The sequence below is a fragment of the Spermophilus citellus genome, assembly GCF_964194105.1.
Source record: "Spermophilus citellus genome assembly, chromosome: 2".
NCBI lineage: Eukaryota > Metazoa > Chordata > Mammalia > Rodentia > Sciuridae > Spermophilus > Spermophilus citellus.
Genome location: NC_138183.1, coordinates 164,553,313 through 164,566,497, shown reverse-complemented (window position 1 = coordinate 164,566,497; position 13,185 = coordinate 164,553,313).

Genomic DNA, 13,185 nt, shown 5'->3' with positions numbered 1-13,185 from the left:
GTCTTTTAACTTACAAAATAATTCTTGATAATGTCACCTTCAGACTATCTCAGCTCCAGGATTTGTGATATCCAATTCAGCGCCTCTTTCCTTACACTTCTGACAACATAATTTGATCATTTCATCTCTCTCTCCATCTGTCTTCCTTCTATACAAATATTTCTTAAATAATTGAATAGATGAACAAACAGGTAGATATGTGAAAAATTGTGGACTTAAGGGCAATAGAAAGATGGATTTATCTAAGGAAATTATATGACTAGATTAGTCTGTCATATTAATACTCCCCCACTCCTTTTGTCTAACTCTAATTTTCCTTACATTTCTCTGAAAATTATTATTTAAAAAAATCACTCTCTCAAGAACTTCACGGAGGCTTCATTCCTCCAAGAATTTCACAGGTGGCTATTAACTCAAATTCAAGCTCTTTTAATTTTCCAGCACCCCACTTCTCGCTATTTCCATACAGGTGCTCTAAGATCTTTGTACTAAGTTTTCCTATTTATATAACTTTGATACTGTATTCATTCTTCCCAGAATATCATTTGCTAATAGTTTATGCTTTAATTAAATTACTCTTATATTTGTCATCAATTATTTTCTGGAAAAATATTTTGCTGATTATATTATAGCTTTGTTTCCTGGAAGTAAAAACATCATCCATTTTATCTTACAACTTTCATGGATTACAGTAATTCTTACTAATTCTCTATGATAAAAGTTTAGGGGTTATTCATTTCATACTGATAGCTGCACAGACTATTATTTTTAAGGATTATAGAGTGCTATAACAAGAACAACAACAAAAAGGCCATTTCTATTCCTTGCTGTCCTTTGACAAAGGAGCACTAATGTATGTTAGACTCAGCAACTTATTAGCAAATTGTTTAAGGATAATAAATATTTCTAGGTAACAAACATAAAATTATGAGATCCAACATGCAGAAAGACTCTACAAAAATTAACAAAAGGACACTCACATTCATTATAAATCTCTCTCCCTTTTTTGCCCAAATGAAATCTTTTATCTATTTTTTCTATGATTGAAAATCATTGGATATAAAGTATATTGCTATTTGTGCTTGAAAGAGGGTTTGAAAATATGTAGATGCAGATAACATCAAAACTAGATAAAATGTAAAGCCTTTTATTCAAGTTGTTTTTAAAAAATATTGTATTTTTTCTCACCTCTTCCCTTATTTTGAATTATGCTCTAAGTACAAGATAATCAGCAATTTCATACAAGTTTTTAGAATGCAAACAGAAATTGAGCTTTATAGTAATGGTTATTACTGTGGAATTTACCATAATCAGTAAGTCCATAAAAATATTTTAGATGAATTTTTAAATTTCATTACAACTTTAGATTTATAGAAAAATTGCTTGGATAGTAGAGTTTCCATATGCTCCACACCCAGTTTTCTCTAATTAGCATTTTATGTCAGTATGGTCTATTTATTGCAATTAAGAAAACCATTTGATATAGAATTACTAAATGATGGCCAGGATTTATTCAGAGTTCCTTTGTTTGTAACTTAATTTCTTTGTTCCATGTCAATGCCATATATATATATATATATATATATATATATATATATATATATATATATATATATATTTAATCACCTTAGCCTCCTCTTGGCTATGACAGTCTGTCAACTTTCCTTGTTGCTGAAGACCCAGACAGTTTTGAGAGTACTGAAGAAGGGTATTCCATAATGTCTCTCAATCTTGTCCTTCAGTCTGATATTTTCTTCCTGGTTAGACAGCACTGATGAGTTGCTGTGAGGACAGTTACTGAGGTAAAGTGATATTTCATCACTTTATATCAAGGGTGCCAACTACCAACAGGATGTACTACTATTGATATGGCCCTCATCACAGTGTCAGGCTTTTCCACTGTCAAGTTACTGCCCTTTCCACCAGCCTTTCCATACTGAGTTTAAAAACAGTGACACACTTAAGGAATGGGAACTCCATTCTCCCTCCTTTGAAACAGAACATCTATGTAAGCAGAATTTGTAGGCATGAGAGATTTGACTGCTTTCCCCCATGTATTTATTTACACATGTTATTTCCATCAATATGAACGCAGATAGTTATATTGCATTTTAGGTTATGACCCAATGATACCATGATTATTTTGTTGTTCATGATATTCCAGCTTAGTAACTGGAAGATTTTAACTGACTCTTGTATCTTTTTGTGTGTGTGTGTCTTTGCCTAACTTTGATATCAGGGTGATACTAGCCTCATACAGTGAATTTGGATGTGTTCCCTCCTTTTCTCTTGAATGTAATAATTTGAGGAATATTAGTGCTAATTCTTCTTTGAAGGTCTTGTAGAACTCGGCTGATAATTTATCTGGGTCTAGGCTTTTCTTGATTGGTAGACTTTTTATGGTGTCTTCTATTTCATTGCTTGAAATCAACCTGTTTAAATTGTGTATGTCCTCCTGATTCAGTTTGGGTTGATCATATGTCTTCTCTAGAAATTTCTTGATGTCTTTGAGATTTTCTATTTTATTGGAGTATAAACTTTCAAAGTAGTTTCTAATTATCTCCTGTATTCCAGTAGTGTCCATTGTTATATTTTCTTTTTGATCATGAATTTTAGTAATTTGAGTTTTTTTATCTTTCTCTTTGTTAGAATAGCTAAGGATTTATCAATTTTATTTATTTTTTTAAAGAACCAACTTTTATTTTTGTCAATTTTTCAATTGTTTCTTTTGTTTCAATGCCATTGCTTTCAGCTCTGATTTCAATTATTTTCTGTCTTCTAACTTTGCTGTTGATTTGTTCTTCTTTTTGTAGGGCTTCCAGATGTAATGTTAGGTGGTTTATTTATCTAATTTCTATTATTTTAATGAATGGGCTCAATGCAATGAACTTTCCTCTTAGCATTGCCTACATAGTGTCCCAGAGATTGTGAAATGTTGTATCACTGTTCTCATTTACCTCTAAGTATTTTTTAAATTTCATCCCTGATATCTTCTTCTGTACATTCATCATTCGATAGCATATTATTTAATCTCCAGGTATTAGAGTAACTTCCAATTTTTTAAATAATTATTTTTTAGTTGTAGTAGGACATAATACCTTTATTTTATTTATTTTTATGTGGTGCTAATGATCAAACCCAGGGCCCAGCACAGGCTAGGTTAGCGTTCTACCACTGAGCCACAACCCCATCCCTAGAGTAGCTTCTATTTTTTTATTTTATTATTGATTTCTAATTTTATTCCATTATGATCTGATAGAAAACAGGTATATTTTATATTTTTTTTGTATTTTCTAAGAGTTGCTTTGTGGCATATGATATATTTTAGAGATAAGGCTTCATGTGTTGCTAAGAAGAAAGTGTATTCATTCATGGATGGACAAAATATTCTATATATGTCCATTGAGTCTAAATTATTGATTGTATTGTTTAATTCTATAGTTTCTTTGTTTAGTTTTTGTTTGGAAGATCTATCCAGTAGTAAGAGAAATGTGTTAAAGTCACCCAGTACTACTGTGTTGTGGTTTACTTGATTCTTGAAGTTAAGAAGGGTTTGTTTGATGTACATGATGCTCCATTGCTTGGGGCATAAATATATGTGACTGTTATGTCCTTAAGCAGTATGAAATGTTCTTCTTTGTCCCTTATAATTCACTTTGGCTTTATCTGATGGACATCCTTTCACCTTCAGTCTGTGGATGTCTTTGCCTATGAGGTGAGTCTCTTGGAGACAGCATACTGTTGGGTTGTGTGTGTGTGTGTGTGTTTTAATCCAATCTGCCAGTTTATGTGTTTTGTTTGGTGAGTTTTAGGCCATTAACATTAAGAGTTATTATTGAAACATCATTTGAATTTCTTTCTTTTTTGTTAATTTGATTTACTTTCTCCTTTAATTGACTTTTCCTTGAATTTAGTTCCTCCCTTGATGATTTTCACCATTTTTTAAAGCTTTCTCCTCATGGAATATTTTACTGAGAATGTTCTATAGTTCATGTTTTCTCTTTGTGAATTCTTTTAACTTGTGTTGATTGTGGAAGGTTTTTATTTCATCTTCAAATCTGAAGCTTAATTTTGCTTGATATAAAACACTTAGCTAACATTCATTTTCTTTCAAACATTGATATATATTATCAATCTAGACCCTCCTAGCTTTGAGGGTCTGGGTTGAGAAATCAGCTTAGATACAAATTATTTTCATCCTACATGTAATTTGACCTTTTTCTCTCTCAGCATTTAAAATTCTATCATTTTCCTGTATGTAGTCATTCTCATTATAATGTGCCTTGGTATGGGTCTGTTGTAATTTTGTACATTTGAGGTCCTGCAAGCCTCTTGTATTTGATTTTTCATTTCATTCCTTAGGTGTGAGAAATTTTCTGATATTATTTCATTGAAAAGATTGTGCATTCTTTTGGTTAGTATCTCCACTCCTTCATCTACCTCAATAAATCTTAAATTTGGTCTTTAAATATTATCTCATAATTCTTGGAAGTTCTGTTCATGGTTTTTCATTATCTTCTCGGCGTGGTCAAATTTATTTTTAAGACTATATATTTTGTCTTAATTGCCTGAGGTTTTGTCTTCCAAGTGGCTTAGTCTCTTGATGCTACTTTCCATTGAAGTTTTAATTTGGCTTGATTCCTTCGTTTCAAGAATTTCTGCTTGTTTTCTTTTCAAAATCTCCATCTCTTTATTGAAGCAATGTTTCACCTCTTGAAATTTATCTCTGATTTCACCCCCTACATTGATTGTCCTTTACCTCACAGATCAGTTTAACTATTACATCCCTAAACTCTTTCTCTGTTATTTCTTCCACTGTGTTGTCAGTGGATTCTATTATTGAAGCATCTTGGTTTGTGTGGGGTGCTTTGTTCCCTTGTTTGTTTGTTTTTTGTTGTTGTTGTTTTTAATGTTGTATGTGTCTCTATCCATCTGGCAGTGTGGATCTCAGGCAGTATAATTTCTACCCTGTAGACTTACAGTGTCCCTGAAGGTTTCCAGTACTTTGCCTTTAAAGGGAGACTAATATTAACAGCACCCAATGCAAACAATATACAGCCTTAAACCAAAAAGCACCTATTAAGACATCTACAGTTTTGTAGCAATAAACAGAAATGATGTGTTCAATCATTATCTACAATATATAAACAGTAAGTTTCTAAAAGAGTTTACAAGTTCAAAGGTACACAAAGAGAGAACAGAAGTGGTGTAGGATGTGATGTGTACCAAGAAGGAGGAGAGAGGATAGAAGTCAAAAATTAAAAAAAGAGAGAAAGAGAAATTAATATAGGTTGGCTATTAGCAGGAGAAAATAGAGAAAGAGAATCCAGGCAAACAGTTGAGAGGAAATATATATATACAAAATTACAAAGAAAAAGAAAGTAAAAATAAAAGAGCATACAACATAACTGTAATATACTATTCAGACACTCCTGTCCTCAATAAACTGATGCATAAAAATACTTGTCTTCAAAAATTGTAGTGATATGAGAGAGAGAGAGAGAGAGAGAGAGAGAGAGAGAGAGAGAGAGAGAAATTCTTGATGGAAAATTGAACAATTATTTCTGCTGACATTCAAAAGTTTATCAGCTTCTCATCTTAGCAGACAGGTGGGGTTATCTGGAGTTTAATGGTAGCTCTACCATCAGAATGGTGAGAGTTGCTAGGGTGGGTGGCTTCATCCTGAACAGGAAACTCCTGGAGTGGAGTATAGCGGTTTATGTTGGAAGACTGCATCCCAGGAATCTCCTTTGAGTTCTACTTGTGTGATGTAGGAGCCTGATCTTAATTTAGCCCCTTACATCACCTTTGGACCCCATAATTATTGATCTCTGATTTAGTCTCCAAACTCAATCTCTCCTGTCCTTGCCTTTTTAAATTTCCATTCAGGCACTTCTATCCCAGGTAGTCCTGAGGGCTGGGCATTGGTACCTGGGTCCCTGTAGTGCAGAACTCTTCTGTATTGGGTGGATCAAGACCAGATGATGAGACCTGATGGCTAACTGCATAGTTGCAAGAGCTGGGCAAGGTTGGGGGGTAGGGAGGGGTTGGGAGACTGGAGGAGATTGGAGAGCCAGAAGGCCATGTGGGTGCTGGACTGGTGGTAGACCTGGCGGGACCAGGGGATCCATCGGTGGATGCCAGACTGGGGAGGGAGTTGGGGACCAGGCTGCTGCTGGGACCCATCGAGTGTTGGCCCAAGTGGGCCCTGGGAACCCAGTGGTTGCCAGACCAGCTGACTGAGCAAGCCAATAACAATATTCCTTACCACATTCTTCCAGCCTTCCAACTCACTGTGGCAAGCTCCTTCAGTCCCCATGCATGTTAGGACTAGCACAGACAGCTCTCTCCAGCCTCTCTAACCTGTGCTCACTGGGGCAAAATGCTCCCAGTTTCTGACACTCCACAGGATTTCTAGGCTCAGACCAGCCCAAATAGTCCTACCTGCAAACTCACAGACCTGGGTTTCAGTTTCTGTAGGCTCAGCCATGCTGGAGTCCCAAGAACTCAATGTTGTTTTAATTTTCAATTAGAGAAACTACCAGGGATGCACACATACAAAGAAGTGACCATATGAAGAAGCAGCAAGTTGGTGGCTATTAGAACACATAGCAGGAAGACTTCAGGGGGAACCAAACCTGCAGGCACCTTGATCCTCCTGTATTTTTTATATTCCTCATCATAATGGGATTTTGTTTAGCTTTGGATATTTCCTGTCCAGTCCTAGAATGAGTCATTTCTCCAAGAAAGTCTGGTCCCTCTTACTGAAGAATAATATTCGAAATGAAGATAAGGTACTAGCTGTGCTTATTGCCATTGGGGTATTGTTGCTTCTAGACTTCGTTAGCTAACAAATCAGTTATATGTGTGTAAATAACCAATGTATATAAATGTATCTATGAATGTCTCCTGTATGTAAATATCTATATCTCTATTTAATACACCAAATGTGAAATCATACTGATATCTTCCACCATAATATACTGCCACATGGATCACTTTTTTTTGTTTTTTTTTTAATAGTGCTATTCATATTTTTTTTTATTGGTTGTTCACAACACTACAAAGCTCTTGACATATCATATTTCATACATTAGAATCAAGTGGGTTATGAACTCCCATTTTTACCCCAAATACAGATTGCAGAATCACATCGGTTACACATCACATTTTTACATACTGCCATATTAGTGACTGTTGTATTCTGCTACCTTTCCTATCCTCTACTATCCCCCCTCCCCTCCCCTCCCATCTTCTCTCTCTACCCCATCTACTGTAATTCATTTCCCTCCATGTTTGTTATCCCATTCCCCCCATAACCTCTTATATGTAATTTTGTATAACAATGAGGGGCTCCCTCCATTTCCATATGATTTCCCTTTTTTTCTCCCTTTCCCTCCCACCTCATGACTCTGTTTAATGTTAATCTTTTCTTCCTGCTCTTCCTCCCTGTTCTGTTCTTAGTTGCTCTCATTATATCAAAGAAGACATTTGGTATTTGTTTTTTAGGGATTGGCTAGCTTCACTAAGCATAATCTGCTCTAGTGCCATCCATTTCCCTGCAAATTCCGTGATTTTGTCATTTTTTAGTGCTGCGTAATACTCCATGGTGTATAGATGCCACATTTTTTTTATCCATTCATCTATTGAAGGGCATCTGGGTTGATTCCACAGTCTAGCAATTGTGAATTGTGCTGCTATGAACATCGATGTGGCAGTATCCCTGTAGTGTGCTCTTTTAAGGTCTTCAGGAAATAGTCCAAGAAGGGCAATAGCTGGGTCAAATGGTGGTTCCATTCCCAGCTTTCCCAGGAATCTCCATACTGCTTTCCAAATTGGCTGCACCAATTTGCAGTCCCACCAGCAATGTACAAGAGTACCCTTTTCCCCACATCCTCGCCAGCACTCGTTGTTGTTTTACTTCATCATGGCTGCCAATCTTACTGGGGTGAGGTGGTATCTTAGGGTGGTTTTGCTTTGCATTTCCTTGACTGCTAGAGATGGTGATAGAAGAAAAAGTAGGCTCCGATCTACAGATTGTGGGGTCGGGCTCCAAATTCCTTAATAGGACATCCATAGCACAAGAGTTAATAACAAGAATCAACAAATGGGACTTTCTTAAACTGAAAAGTTTTTTTCTCAGCAAGAGAAACAATAAGAGAGGTAAATAGGGAGCCTACATCCTGGGAACAAATTTTTACTCCTCACACTTCAGATAGAGCCCTAATATCCAGAGTATACAAAGAACTCAAAAAATTAGACAATAAGAAAACAAATAACCCAATCAACAAATGGGCCAAGGACCTGAACAAACACTTCACAGAGGAGGACACATGGATCACTTTAGTCACTTCTTATTGCTATTGTATAACCTTCTAATCAAACTTTGAGTTCTGGCTCCCATTGTTTTCTGTTCACTTCATCGTTCAGAAATCTTTGAATTTTCAACCTGTACACCCATGAGAAATGGTTTTATCAACTAGAATACAATGATTATATAGAATCATTTTAGTCTTACAGAATTCAACCATTTTTAAAGTTACTTATGCCAGCAACTTTTTATTTCATCTTCTTTTTTTTAACAAAGAAAGAGAAGGTTTTAATGTCATTCAGAGAAAAATACCAATAAATTTATTATGTTATTATTAACAACATTGTAAGTAATTATTGTTGCACTTATAGTCTACCAACTGGAAGATGGTTTACTATTCATAATTGTCAAATTACATGCATATAGACTATATTATAAACAACTCAAAGTTGAGAAACTTACATCTTGATAGTAAAATGAGAAACATAATAATTGCATAAAATAGAATAACAAATAGAAAAAAATGCCAAGAAATTATCAATCTTGTTAATGAAATGAGAAGTACTAATGAAAGCTATGAAATACAGTTGGACATGGATACATTGCTCATATACATAGTGAATATGGATACACAGTAATTGATCCAGCTTAAAAATTAATTTTACCTGATTAAGTTGTAAATATTCATACATTCCATTCTGCAAAATCATTTAAGAGATAAACTTTCCAGGGAGGAAGGTTTCTTGTACATATGCAACATATAGGACTTTCACAGAAGAATTTCTTACGTTCCCCCCCACCCCCACCACCACATTCTTCTTTGTATCTCTGTAACATGCAGGTGTCTAAGTCTGTCTGTGCTCCATTTTATGAAAACCTCATTTGTATCATTTGTTTTCATACTGCTGATTTTAGAAAAAAAATGTTAGAGATTTGTCACACCAATTACTGCTTCAGTATGAAGAAAATAAAGGTATATGTAACCATGTTTTTAAAAGTTGGAAAGATAAAAAATTCTCGGTACAGTGTAAATCATTCTGTGTTACCCACACTTAAAATCCATTTTAGACTAGAACCAAAAGATAGTTTCTGAATTATTCCATCTTCTTTAGTGAAGTAATTTCATATATTTGTAACAAAGTTAGATTCTCTTGTATACTTGGCAATCTATCCTTGTATTCTCCAAAATACCTAAATAATTTTTATAAATTTGCTTATTTTTAAGATCATTTTTTGTGATATAAAAGTTCTATGGCATTTTATAAATATATGTATATATCCACCATTATAATATAATACAGAATAATGTTTTCACTGAAAAAAATCTGTATTTAAACTATTTAATCTTGAAACACGAGGTGAAATGGCTGAAGGCTACCTTGGTGGGAATCCCCAGTGAAATTGAGGTGCTCCAGAATCTAGAGGACAGAATTCCAGCGCGCGGGATTCGGCTGCAGGGGCTTGGTCGCGGGCGATTTCTCCGCACGGAGGGAAGCAGTACCTGGTTGGCGGACAGCCCCGTGGATGGAGTCTGGGACGCGCCCGAGTTAATTAGCCGCGAGGTACCAGAGCGGGATTACAGCGAAGCGGATTCTGCAGGCTCCTGCCAGTGGCGCACTGGCCACGCTGAGTGCTGAGTTCCAGCTTTGAAATAGAGGAGAGAATCGGTCCAGTTCGATTCCCGACACCGGTCGGAACACGGAGGAGGACAGCAGCCGCCATCATGGAGAGCTGATGCAATCATCCCTGTTTTCTACTGATCTCAGCTCATTCAACTACGGAACAGGTGATTCCAGGCTGGTATTTGCCTGCGTCGCGCAGACAGATCGCTCAGGCTCGGGACTGGAAACTCTGAGGAGAATACTCTTCAGGCCTCACCCCTGGCAAGGCGGGCGCCGGGCTTTGAGCGGCCAGATTCTAGTTCCCCGGGGTGCTTTGGCCCAGGGCGGGAGATCCTTCGGGGACTCCGGGCGGAGGCCAGTTACAAGTGGATTGTGCGCTGAGGGGCGGCGTGGCTCTAACTCCCGGAACAGTTTTGGCCCGGGGCTAGGGAACCCGCGGCGACTACATCTTTGACCCTGCCCCTGTCTGAGCGTACACTGAGCTGGGAGAGGTTGGAGCTGCCAGGCTCGGGCTCCCGGGGCTGCCTGGGCCTGAGGCTGGGGTACCTCTGTGGAGCCTGCTCCGAGCAGAGTGTGGCAGGGATCGGAGAGGCTGGGTTCTGGCTCTCATGGCTGCTTGAGCCCAGGGCCGCGGAGCCTGCGGGGACCGCGAGCTGAGGCCAGCCACAAGTGAAACTTGCGACGAGGGGCAGCGGGACTCTGTCTCCTGGAACAGTTTTGGCCCGGAGCTGGGGAGCCCGCGGGAAGTGCGTCTTAGACTCTGCTCCCAGCGGAGCGTGCACCAAGCAGGGAGAGTCTGGTGCGGCCAGGCTTGGGCACCGAGCAGGGAGAGTCTGGTGCGGCCAGGCTTGGGCTCCCGGGGCGGCTTTGGCCTGGGATTGGGGAACCCGCGGCGGTTGCCCTGAGGAGCCTGCTCCTAGCAGAACGTGGCAGGGATCGGAGAGACCAGCTCCTGGCTCCCGAAGCGGCTCTGGCTCAGGGTTGGGGATCCTACAGGGACTGCTTCTTGGTCCGGGTCCTGCTGGGTGCTGCGGGGGCCTGGGGGGCAGAGTGGAGCTGCCTCCTGTGCCCAGAGCAGGCTAAGGGTCCCACCGGTGTGGTATCGCGACACCCCAACTGCAGCTGGGGCCGAGGAGAGTAGCCGCCCACGCCTGGAACAGGACCAGCGACCCGACGGCAGGGTGGCCAAGTCAACCCACTTGGAGTGGAGGCCGTGAAGAGCTGCCGTCTGATCCTGCAAGGTAGGCAGTCCTGCGTCCCACTGGCAGGACAAGCTCGGCAGCCTGCCAGTGTGGTGGACGAGTAGCATCGAGGCAGTCACGTCACACTGGTTGGAGTGGGGGTTGAACAGAGCCGCCGCCAGCGTCCGGAAGGAGCCCAGAGACCCGTTGGAGAGGCAGTTAGGTACCCCCACTGGGAGTGGGGGTTGAGCAGAACTGCCGCCCAGGCCCGCAGGGTGGGCAGATCTGAGACCCACCGGCGGAACAGGCTTGGAGGCCGACCAGCGTGGTAGACACGTCACATCAATTGGAGTAGGGGTGGAGAAGAGCTGCTGCCCACATCCGGATCAGGACCAACGATCCGAGGACGTGGTAGGAACGTCACCGCAATTGGAGTGGGGGCAGAGTAGAGCAGCCACCCGTGCCCGCAGGGCGGGCAGACCTACAACCAACCAGCGTAGTGGATAGATCACCCTGAGTAGAGGAGGATCACAGCCACTACCCGCCCTACAAGAGAGATATCCCAAATATACAAGAGCAACATAAATAAACAGGGGGAAAAATTTCAAAAACACAACAGTTTCACCAAGCAGAAAGAAATGCAAGCAACATGAAAAGACAAGGAAAGAAAGGACCACAAGCAATGCAGGTCAACTCAACTCTAGAAGAGGTAATAGCTGCAACAGATGGAATGTCAGATAAAGAGTTCAGGATATACATGCTTCAGATGATCTGAACTCTCAAGGAAGACATGAGACAGCAAAATCAGACAATGAAAGATCACATTGACAAGGAACTACAGAAACAAATCCAGGAAGTAAAAGATCAATTTCACAGGGAGTTAGAAGTAATAAAAAACAAACAAATAGAAATCCCAGAAATGCAGGAAGCAATAAACCAACTTAAAACCTCAATTGACAATACTACCAGCAGAATAGATCACTTAGAAGATAGAACATCAGACAATGAAGACAAAGTATTTCAACTTGAGAAGAACATAGACAGTTCAGCAAGACTGCTAAGAAACCATGAGCAGAACATTCAAGAAATATGGGATAACATTAAAAGACCAAACTTAAGAGTCATTGGGATACAGGAAGGCACAGAGCTCCAAACCAGAGGAATGAACAATCTACTCAATGAAATAATACGAGAAAACTTCCCAGACTTGAAGAATGAAACAGAATCCCATATCCTAGAAGCCTACAGGACGCCAAAAGTGCAAAATCATAAGAGATCCACACCTAGACACATTATAATGAAGATGCCCAACATACAGAATAAGGAGAGAATTTTAAAAGCTACAAGAGGAAAGAAAGCAGATTACATTTAGGGGCAAACCAATCAGGATAACAGCTGATCTCTCAACACAGACTCTGAAAGCTAGAAGATCCTGGAATAACATTTTTCAAACATTGAAAGAAAATGGGCTCCAACCAAGAATCGTGTATCCGGCGAAATTAAGCTTCAGGATGGAAGATGAAATTAAAACCTTTCACGATAAACAAAAGTTAAAAGAATTCGCAGCTAGAAAACCATCTCTTCAAAAAATCCTTGGCAAAACATTACAGGAAGAGGAAACTGAAAATAACATTGAAAACCATCAGTGGGAGGTAGGACAGTAAAGGGGGGAAAGTAATCAAAGAGGAAAACTAATCAGGTTTAGTAACATAAATAAACAAATATGACTGGAGGAACAAACCAAATCTCAATAATAACCCTAAATGTTAATGGCTTAAAATCACCAATTAAGAGACACAGGCTAGTCGAATGGATCACAAAACAAGATCCAACAATATGTTGCCTACAGGAGACGCATTTGATAGGAAAAGATATACATAGACTGAAGGTGAAAGGCTGGGAAAAATCATTCCACTCATATGGACTGCGGAAATAAGCAGGAGTGTCCATACTCATATCAAACAAAATAGATTTCAAGCCAAAGTTAATCAAAAAGGATAAAGAGGGACACTGCATACTGCTCAAGGGAACCATACACCAACAAGACATAACAATCATAAATATATATGCC